This window comes from Budorcas taxicolor, chromosome 12 (genome assembly GCF_023091745.1).
Source record: "Budorcas taxicolor isolate Tak-1 chromosome 12, Takin1.1, whole genome shotgun sequence".
Classification (NCBI taxonomy): Eukaryota; Metazoa; Chordata; class Mammalia; order Artiodactyla; family Bovidae; genus Budorcas; species Budorcas taxicolor.
This window is the reverse complement of record NC_068921.1, coordinates 26,636,852-26,647,252: the sequence shown is the minus strand read 5'-3', so window position 1 is coordinate 26,647,252 and position 10,401 is coordinate 26,636,852. Positions and strand designations below refer to the sequence as shown.

Here is a 10,401-nt window from a genome sequence, read left to right as displayed (position 1 = left end):
AGGGACGGGGGAGCCTGGTGGCCTGCCGTCTATGGAGTCACACAGAGTCGGACACGACTGAAGCGGCTTAGCAGCAGCAGCAGCAGCAGCAGCAGCAGCAGAGGGTTATAGTCATTGAGGTGGTTGAAATAATCCAACTAGACCCCAGTTACCTTGTTTTAACACAGTTTTTTGATGTATGCAAGCTTTCAATACATGGAAAATAGCATGATGCAAAATCGAGCCTCCACCTTTGAAAATACATTGTCTCTTTTTATATCTATTTCTGAAACCTAATGTAAGCCCTTTGAGGGCAAAAACCATACTCCATTTATCTTTGTTTCTCCATGCATGGGTGTGTGCTAAGTTGCTTCAGTCTTGTCTGACTCTTTGAGACTGTACAGACTGTAGCCCACGAGGCTCCTCTGTCCATGGGATTCTCCAGGCATGAATTCTTCCCTCCTCCAGTAGATCTTCCCCACCCAGGGACTGAACACACATCTCTTAGGTCTTCTGCACTGGCAGGCAGATTCTTTACCATTAGCACCACCTAAGAGGCCTTTGCACCTCCATACCTAGCCTATTACCAGTAACACTGCAGATACTTAATGTGTTTTGCTTAACTGAAGAATAGGTTACAGTGCCTTTTCATAACTTGAGCATTCACTTACTGATATTTATATGTTGACTCTGACAAAGTTCATCAGTACAACAAAAAGCAATTTTATTAACAACTGAATGGATTAGATCATTTATCCAGACAGAGACTGTCATGGGAAAATACTGAATTCCTCTTGGGCAGGACTGACAGAATGAAAATGACTTCAATGACACAATGGCTCAAGACTCCTGGACTGATGAATCTCAACTTTGTTTTCAACAGATTATCACAAAGATCCCAAATCCTCGATTCATTGTCAAAGTAAGCTTGCAAACAGAATTTGAGACTGTGGGAATGTGGAAAAGTAAACTACATGTCATATAAATTGTTTGCTGAGGCATAGTAGAGCAGAGGGGTGATGCAAGTGTCAGGACAAGCCAAGCCTCAACACATGAAAAAGTAAGAAAGAGAAAGAAAAAAATATGAAAGTCTCCTTGTTCATTTATCTGAGGTGATTGTTAAACTGAAGACACATTAGATAATTATGGTTCTTTCATACAAGAGAATATTTTGTAGCTGTTTAAAAAGAGACAAAAAACAATTTACAAGACAATATAGAACAATCTATCAGATAAATGGTTAAACAAAAGAATCAAGGTAAGGGTAAGTTTGTATAGCATGTTAATAGTTTGTGTTTAAAGAAAACAATGTGGATAGACACTTGTAAATGCATAAAATTTTGTTAAATGATAGACCATTTATTATAGTCATTGACTCTAGAAGGGGAGCTGATAATTTTGAAATGTAGCAGAAAGAAGGCTTGTTTTTTTGTTTTTCTGTATTTTTAAATTTTTGTAATTTTACATGTACATTTAAAAAAAAACAAAAATAGAGAAATATAATTAAAAATAAATATTTTTAATGACAGAATGTATGGCAAAACCAATACAATATTGTAAAGTGATTACCCTCCAAAAAATAAATATTTTTTTTTTTTAAAGGGAAAAAGAAAATGCTTTTCCATCAAAAATACCTGGAGGGTGTTGTGCTTAGTGAAATAAGTCAGACAGAGAAAGACAAATACTCTACATGATCACTTATATGTAGAATCTAAAAAATAAAATGAATGAATGTAACAAAACAGAAATAGACTCAGAGAGAGAACAAACTAGTGGTAGGGAATTAAGAGGGACAAACTATCATGTATAAAATAAATAAGCTACAAGAATAAACTGCACAGCACAAGGAACATACCCCACATTTTATAATGATTTGAAATGGAGTATAACCTTGAAAAATGTTGAATCATTATATTGTACACCTGAAACTAGTATTTCAACTATACCTCAAATAAATAAAGCCTTAAAATATGTAAAACTCAATACAGTAAACAAATATATTTCTATCCATATTTATATCTACAGCAAACAGTATTTCACTGTGCAGTGGAAGGTTTTTCATTTAGGATTTTCTAAAACTCCCAAAACTGGATAAAACACTAATTTCTAATTATGTTGTATATTTTGAGTACTTTTCTTTCAAGTTCATATGTCACAAGAAGCCATTAACTCACTAAGCCCTATTCAACACTTCAAGGTTCCAGTTTAATTGATTTCAGAAATTTCACAAATTTTAATTTATGAATTGAATTCTTTAGAATTAATTTATTTCTTTAGAAAACCCTTTCTTCACAATAGGAGGTAGACAGTCCCATTAAATTCAAATTGTGAGTCTGACTCTTCAGGAACAAGATCGAGAAGAAAATAACAGATAAGCACCTTGGTTTCTTCTCTATAAAAAAGAAAAAATAAAAGTAGCCTGAAAATATCTATAAAATCCACAATGGATAATAGTTGTGACTAACACAGCTTAAGGCCAAATGAAGATATGCTGGTTCTATATAAATTTATGTCAGAAAACATGATTTTATTGTCTTAGTTAAGTAAAAACGATGCTTGGTGATGGGTACTATCCTTGTATTACGGCTTGGCAAACATCTCTCCCAAATATTATGATTACCTGTCTGAATTGGAAATGGCTCATTTCCCAGTGTATTCACAATTAACTGTTTCCATCTGCTTTGGTAAACAAAATAACAAAATTGTTGTTCAAATTACTTACATAGTTGTAAATTTTAATTCATTTAAAATGGATTTCTAAAATGTAGGTTTGTTTAAAAAAAAGAAAAGAAAAAGATACATACTATATATTTACCTTCCTGTGATGAAAATCCTGAATTAGGATTATAAAGATATTAAGATATATTTGGGAGAGGAAGAATTAAATCTATCTTCCTAAGGACTGATGTAAAACTAATTTTAAAACAACTCATCACCGTTTTCAGTGAGAGAGAGAGATTTAAGACACCAGCCCACAAGGCACAGGGAACTTCACCCCATCTCACTAACCAGGTTAGTGACTCCTTGCTTTGAGGACTGGGAAAGTTCAAGTTTAAGCTACATCCTCAATCCAATCCTGAGAAGGTGGGCATGTTGGTGAAAGTCCCTATTTAACAAAAGCAACAGAAGGAGGTGAAGAAAAGTGTTTCTCTTCATGAGCCCTAATACTAATTACATAGGTTCCTCATGCCTCTTATCAATCTTCCACAAACCTGCAGGCCTTCCCTAAAACGTGTTAGGCACTGTCACACCTTAGGGTGAAGACATTCATACTGTTTCCTTTCCCTGAATTCATTCTCCTCATTCCTATCCATCTTCTCTTCCCCTATTGTTGCTATCTTATGTATCTCTGAGGTCATCTAGAATATTCTCTCCTTTTAATATCTTTCCCCAACTCTCCACTCCCACAGGAAAGTAAATTCCTGGCACTATCAGTTGCTCTGTGACCTGGGGTAACAGTCTCACTGTCCTCATCTATAAAACAGGAAAGTTGTTGTGCAGTTGCTAAGTCATGTCCAACTCTCTGTGACCCCACGGACTGCAGCACGCCAGACTTCCCTGTCCTTCACTACTTCCCAGAGTTCGCTCAAACTCATGTCCATTGAGTGAGTGATGCCATCCAACTATCTCAACCTCTGTTGCCCCCTTCGCTTCCTGCCCTCAAGCTTTCCTAGCATCAGGGTTATTTGCAATGAGTCAACTAATAATACTACTTAACTCTTCAGGGCTAGAGTGAAGATTAAAGCATGCAGTATTACCTGGTTAATAAGTGATGTTTAATAAATGTTACTTTCTTTCTCGACTCTGAGACTGAAATTGAATTAATTTACTGTGTCTTTGTTAAATAGTCCTGGAACCAAGAATATTTTCCTTTGCCTATGTTAAAAAATATTCAGAAGCAAAAATAACTTTGCTCTTTCCTCTAGGAAATATTTGTTCCTATAAGATAAAACTATGAGTCAACTCAAGTAGTTTACATATCAAGACAGAGTGTTCATCAAGACTCACTCAATATCCTCAACTCACTGTGTGCTTACCAACCCGAAACTATTTTATCAAAAACTCTGGACACTGGTAGTTTGGCTATGTTTAATAAACTCATTTGATCTGGGTTTGATCCCTGGGCTGGGAAGATCCCCTGGAGAAGGGAAAGGCTACTCACTCCAGTATTCTGGCCTGGAGAATTCCATGGACTGTATAGTCTATGGGGTCACAAAGAGTTGAACACAACTGAGCGACTTTCACTTTCACCAAACTAAACTTTGCTTAGTCAACAGGTCTTTTTGGAGAACTGACAGTTGACACCTCTTTTTAATAGTGATTCAGTTGCACTTTGCTTAAACGTCTGCTGTAAGCACTATGTTGTAACTTCATTGTTGGTTAATTGTCTGATTATCTGCCTTTCTTTATAAAATGGTAAGTGTTAAGAAAGCAAGGTTGTGTCTTTGTAATGCCAGTGCTCATCATCAGTGTGCCAAAAGGTAAGTAGGAAAAAACAAAACAAAACAAAAGACAGACATATTTCCTTGAATGAATGGATGAATGAAGGAACAGCCATCCTTGAAGTCACATAATCCACTTTTAATCCATTAACCTAGTTGTTTCACCCAAGGCTTTAATCTGGCTTCCGGTTAGACCCAGCCAAGGGGAAGCACCAATTAAGGGTCAGAACATGCTAGCAGAACAGGGACCAGGTACTTACTTCCCCAGCTCCCTGCTCCCAGGTCACAGTTGCCAGAGGTTGCTCTACTAAGGCCAGAGCTCCTCCTCAGGTACTTTTCTTTTAGCTATACTGCTCCAGGTTCTAACAGTCACTTCCTTCCCTTTGCCCCCACAGGCCATGGCACAAGTAAATAGCCCTCCTATTGATTGCCTTCACCATCCTTCATGGATTTCCTAATCCTAGTTACACCCTGAAAATGAGACCCTTCATTAAATCTTCCTCAGTTACCCTATATGGGTGTGCTGTCAGTATTACAAGGAATCCTGACTGATGCATCTTCTAGGGATAGGGATCACACAGAAAGAGGTACCACCATCGAGCTGATATCTCTCATAACATAAGAAGTAGTAAGTCTGAGTCTACCTAAGTAACAATGCCAGGACTCCTTAGAATGGAGACTTGTGCTTCTGGAAAAGCTGCTTTCACTTATGTCTTCTGGGAACTAACCTGGCCCCTAACCACTGAAATCAAAGAGTGCCTTTTAAAGTTGTTTCTGGGGGAAAAATCTTCCCCTCTGAACCTTGGTGAAGTGGTTTTAGGGCAGTAAAGGCCATTATACTTTAGCAAAAACAACTGCATCAAGCTATAACATTTGTGCTGAGTGGTGAAAACCATTCCAGTAGCCTCTATAGCATATCTGAATTATGAAAAGAAAAGCTAAGAAATAAGAGGTTTGATCTCTTCCCCTCAATTCAAAAATTACTGAAATCTGTAATCCTATTAGGAAAAAAATCAACAGAATAAGCAGACTTCTCTCACATGCAGAAAGAACCTGAGATTTACTCTGATTTTTAGTTGAATTTGATATGTACTACAGTACATAGCAAAGCCCTTCTATAAACTAATACTCAGGAAAAGAGAAGATATTTGAAATTGGAAAAAACATCGTATGTTTTCCCTGGTATATCCAACTACAAGTCCAGGTATAAATCTTTTCAGTGCTGTCAGGCCTAGAAAGGGGGGAATTATATAATGGAATATGCAAGAGGAGGGCTTAAGGTCCTTATACAGATGCAAGTTGATTAAAATTAGCACTTCATGAAATTGCTTTTTTCCCCCTACTAGATGAAAAGTGATTCTAAGTGGGACAGAGCTATAAAAGTAAAAAAGTCCTCATTTTTCAACCTACACTAGAGTTTCTTTCCATGTGTGACCTTATTTGACACTTTAACCTAAGATTGTAATACATGAAGAATTTTAAACATTTCCATTTGCTTATTATGGTTCTTATGAAAAACTGCCAAGATTATCTGAGGGCAGAGAAACTAGCATAGTAGAAAGAAAATTCAAACCCCAAGCTTAGGACTTACACAAAGCCACATAGTGTGTTTAAGATTTAGTCCTAAAGTTGCTGAGAGGATTAGGTGAGAGTACATCTACATAGCACTTCTTACAGTGTCTGGTGCTGTGCACATGGCAACTCAGTAGCAGTTACCATCATGATCAGTGTCCATGAGTGGCATAAGATTCAGAGGCAGTGCTGTCATTCAAGTCTGAAAACTTCGGCAGTACACCTATGAGGCAGTAGATGCCTGCAAAGAGTTTCTAATTTTGTACGTATACAAATAACTTGACTCAACTTGATTTGAAAAGAGAAGAAGTTACAGTCTAGCAGGAATTTTAACCAAAATTGAAATTCCCCTTGGATTGCTGATTCAGATCTGTTACTACCAAAATACTGCAGAGCCTGTGACGTGGTAGTGCTGAAAAAAATCATCCTTAATGACATAAAGGGCCTGTTTTAAGACTACTTGGTTCCATTAGATTTCCAAGGTAATACAGTCTTCTGGGTGTCTTCATATTATCAAGTTAACTGGTGCACCATCCTACTAGGGTTGCCAATCACCCCTGAGTACCTTTTATCACATGCTTGGGTTGTTTCTATTTAAGTGCTCTCTGTTCTGCTGACTCACCATCCTCAGAAGTGCATGCTGCCTATTACTGACATTTCTGAGAGATGCACAAATTAGACTGAAGCACTGGCAATTAATACTTCTACTCTTCTCTGCATGACATATACAATATTATAAGTGGTACTTTTCTTTTGTAGAAATGAAATTAAGTTACAGAAAAAAGATAGAGTTTTTCAGATCAAAATCAATGACAGGCACACTTTCCAGACAGACTTATAACGGAGAAGAAGACTAAAACATAATGTAGCACTTTTTTTTTTTCCTCTCCCCAAAGAGCTTAAAGCAGGAGGTGGAATAGCATCTATGACATTATATTATTTTTAAAAATCCCTAAAGGAATATAATAATTATTTTATCACTTAAATGTCTTTATCATTTAAAATTAAACAAATATAATCTATGATTCAAAAACTGTTATTAGGAGCCCCAAATTTATTGGCCATGGTAAAGGCCAAACTTTTAGAACCATACAATGGTTATTATGCACGGTTATTGCACAGCATTTGACCACCCAATGGTTACACGCAATAACACCAAAGTTCTGAAATGTCATCTAAGCCCATACCAGTTAGAAGTTTCCCTCTTCACACCCTTCTCTCCGAGGGAGACAATACAAACTCCATCATCTCCCTGTGCCCAACCTTGGCACCAGTCCTCTTCGCTACCTTTATATCCACTCAAGTGTCACTTCTATGAGTGTTTCCTAAAAGTGGTAACACTCCTCTTTCCCACTTCTTGCTTGATTCGTGGCACTTTCCATCATTTGACACTGTCACACATCTCAACACCCAACAGTCTCCACCTAACATGTAGACACCTGTTGCTTATAATCTATCTCCTCCTACTGCCTGCCCTCCTCTAGGGGATCTTCCCAACCCAAGGATCAAACCCATGTCTCCCTCATTGCAGGTGGATTTTTTTTTTTTTTTTTTTTTACTGTCTGAGCCACCAGGGAAACTACTAGAATGTAAGGACCATCAGATATTTTGCAATGATTTGCTTATTGCTATACTCTTGGGCCCAGTACAGTGTCTAGCACAAAATACATGTCAAATACTTTTGATGAATGAATAAAAGAGACCTTCCCTTCCTGAGAATAGAAATTTACATTTCTGTGTAAGTTCCCTGGGGCCAACTACAGGAGAATATCATACTCATAAAATTAAAAAATTGCAAAATGAGGAAAAAGGAAGGTTGCTTGTCCTGTTTCACTGTTATACTGAATCACTGTCTGATAGATCCATGCAGGGAATATTTAATTTTCCATGGGACTGTAACTCTGTCATATCATTTACTGTTAATTAGGGTTCAGATGCTACGAAGTTAAACTGTGACTATCAGATTTTTATATTATAGAAATTAAATGATTTCTGTGCAGAAAAAAATAACTCCAAAGATTATACCTTTATTGCACTTTATAAAACAATTTTTTATCTACCTGGCAATCGTTTTTTTTTTCTTTTTTTCATTGCCTTTAAATGCACTGTGCCTCAAATGCATTTTGAACCAGCTTTACCACTTGTCTGGTTCCCTTACCAATGAATTAAATAAATCTTTTACATGCACTTAGTCCATATCTGTATGAGAGTAATATTTTAAAATTTTAAAGATAACATTTTGGGAGTTTGTGTGTGTGTGTGTGTGTGTGTGTGTGTGTGTGTGTGCCGGGGGAGGGGGGGGGTGGCGGTTGTCCTATCACAAGATTCCCAAACATATAATAGAGATCAGGAAAAAAGCAGTAAATCTGGTTTGCTGGCATATTCATTTCTTTGTCAAGTTGTTTGCAAGCGCAAATCAGTTTTTTAAAGTATCCACTTGTGTTTTGTGATTTTGAATTTAATTCTGACCTATGGCTGATGTTGCAGAACTGGAGAGTCAAGCTATGTCCAGCTGTTTGTCATTGAGAACATCTTTCCCTCTTGTTTGGCTTCCCTGGTGGCTCAGATGGTAAAGCGTCTGCCTGCAATGCAGGAGACCCAGGTTCAATCCCTGGGTTGGGAAGATCCCCTGGAGAAGGAAATGACAATCCACTCCAGTATTCTTGCCTGGAAAATCCCATGGATGGAGGAGCCTGGTAGGCTACAGTCAATGTGGTCGCAACTTCACTGAGCGACTTCACTTTTCTTTCCCTCTGGTTTGGAGAAGGAAATGGCAACCACTCCAGTATTCTTGCTTGGAAAATCCCATGGACAGAGGAGCCTGGTAGGCTACAGTCCATGGGGCTGCAAAGAGTTGGACACGACTGAGCAACTTCACTTTCACTTCCCTCTTGTTGCCTGAGACTCAAATATGTAACTACACTGGGCAAGTATTAACAAAATAGATTATAAAACCTCACAAAGGAGCTCTGTTCTGATTGTGTTATAAATAATAATAAGCCTGTACAAAAATCTAACATTACCAGAATTCCCAGAAAGTAAACTAAGCATCTATACTTTAAATATGTTATCATTCATTTCTTAAATCCACAAACCAACAAATAGCTAACAGGAAAGCTGCTTGCTTGGTAAAAACCCAAGTTTATGTAACCAAAGTGAATCCTTGGACATATTAGACTTGTTTGACCATTTCAGTTTAAAAGCAGCTATATATCTTCTCCCTGACTTTATCTATGTAGACTATAATACAAGAAAACATTTCACAATAGATTTCTATTTTTTTTCACATGAATAAATAATTTCATCTGAAGTCCTCAAAACTCCTATGTGTTTACTGATCAGAAAGACAACATATTTGACATAAAATTTGGGGTTATAAAAACATAAAATTATTTAATTTAAACAAGTTCTGGTAACAAATTAAACAAATTAAATTATAATTCTGATAATTACATCCGTTTAATGTCATCAGTGATTGTGTTCTGTAATATACTAATTTACACATAATATTCAAGATCTTTAGTTAACATTAAGAACATAAGATAATATTAAATTTAGTTAATTAATAAATAATCTTTGGGTATCTGGATAATTTTTTAAATTTTGTTGAAAGTGATCATGAAGTCACTCAGTTGTGTCTGACTCTTTGCAATCACATGGACTGTAGCCTACCAGGCTCCTCCATCCATGGGATTTTCCAGGCAAGAATACTGGAGTGGATTGCCATTTCCTTCTCCAGGGCATCTTCTCAACGCAGGGATCGAACCTGGGTCTCCCACATTGCAGGCAGACACTTTACCATCTGAGCCACCAGGGAAGCCAAATTTCGTTGAAGTCCAGCTGATTTAAAATGTGCTAATTTCTGCTCTACAGCAAAATGATTTAGTTACACATGGATAATTCTTTTCTGGGGGTAATTTCTAATAAGATAAAATATTATAACATTTGTCAGAAAGCATAGTTTTATATGTATACATGTGTATATATTATATGAGAAACCCTGAATAATACAGCTTCAAGGAAAAGCCCATTGCAATATAAGCAGAAGCAAAGATTACATATATGTGTGTGTGTATATATGCAACTCAAGTTTGGGACATATATTCATACGTATATCTGTGTGCATGCATGCTTAGTCCTATCCAACTCTTTGCAATCCCATGGACTGTAGCCTGCCAGGCTTCTCTGTCCATGAGATTTCCCAGGCAAGAATACTGGAGTGGGTTGACATTTCCTCCTCCAAGGACCTTGTCGACCCAGAAATTAAACCCGGTCTCCTGCATCTGCTGCACTGGCAGCAGAATTCTTTACCACTGAGACACTTCAGAAGCTACTCTGTTAATAAGGGACCAAATTTCCCCAGATTTCAAAATGGGGAGAAAATTCAAAGTGTTTTTTACACTTAAAC

The 10,401-nt window shown here is 37.1% G+C and overlaps 1 non-coding gene across 1 annotated transcript; it reads left to right on the top strand.

The window, feature by feature from the left end:
• The first annotated feature begins 8,544 nt into the window (after positions 1 to 8,544).
• TRNAC-GCA (transfer RNA cysteine (anticodon GCA)) lies at positions 8,545 to 8,616 on the top strand. Its single transcript has one exon. It is a non-coding gene; the product is annotated as a tRNA-Cys (tRNA).
• Positions 8,617 to 10,401: the final 1,785 nt, after the last annotated feature.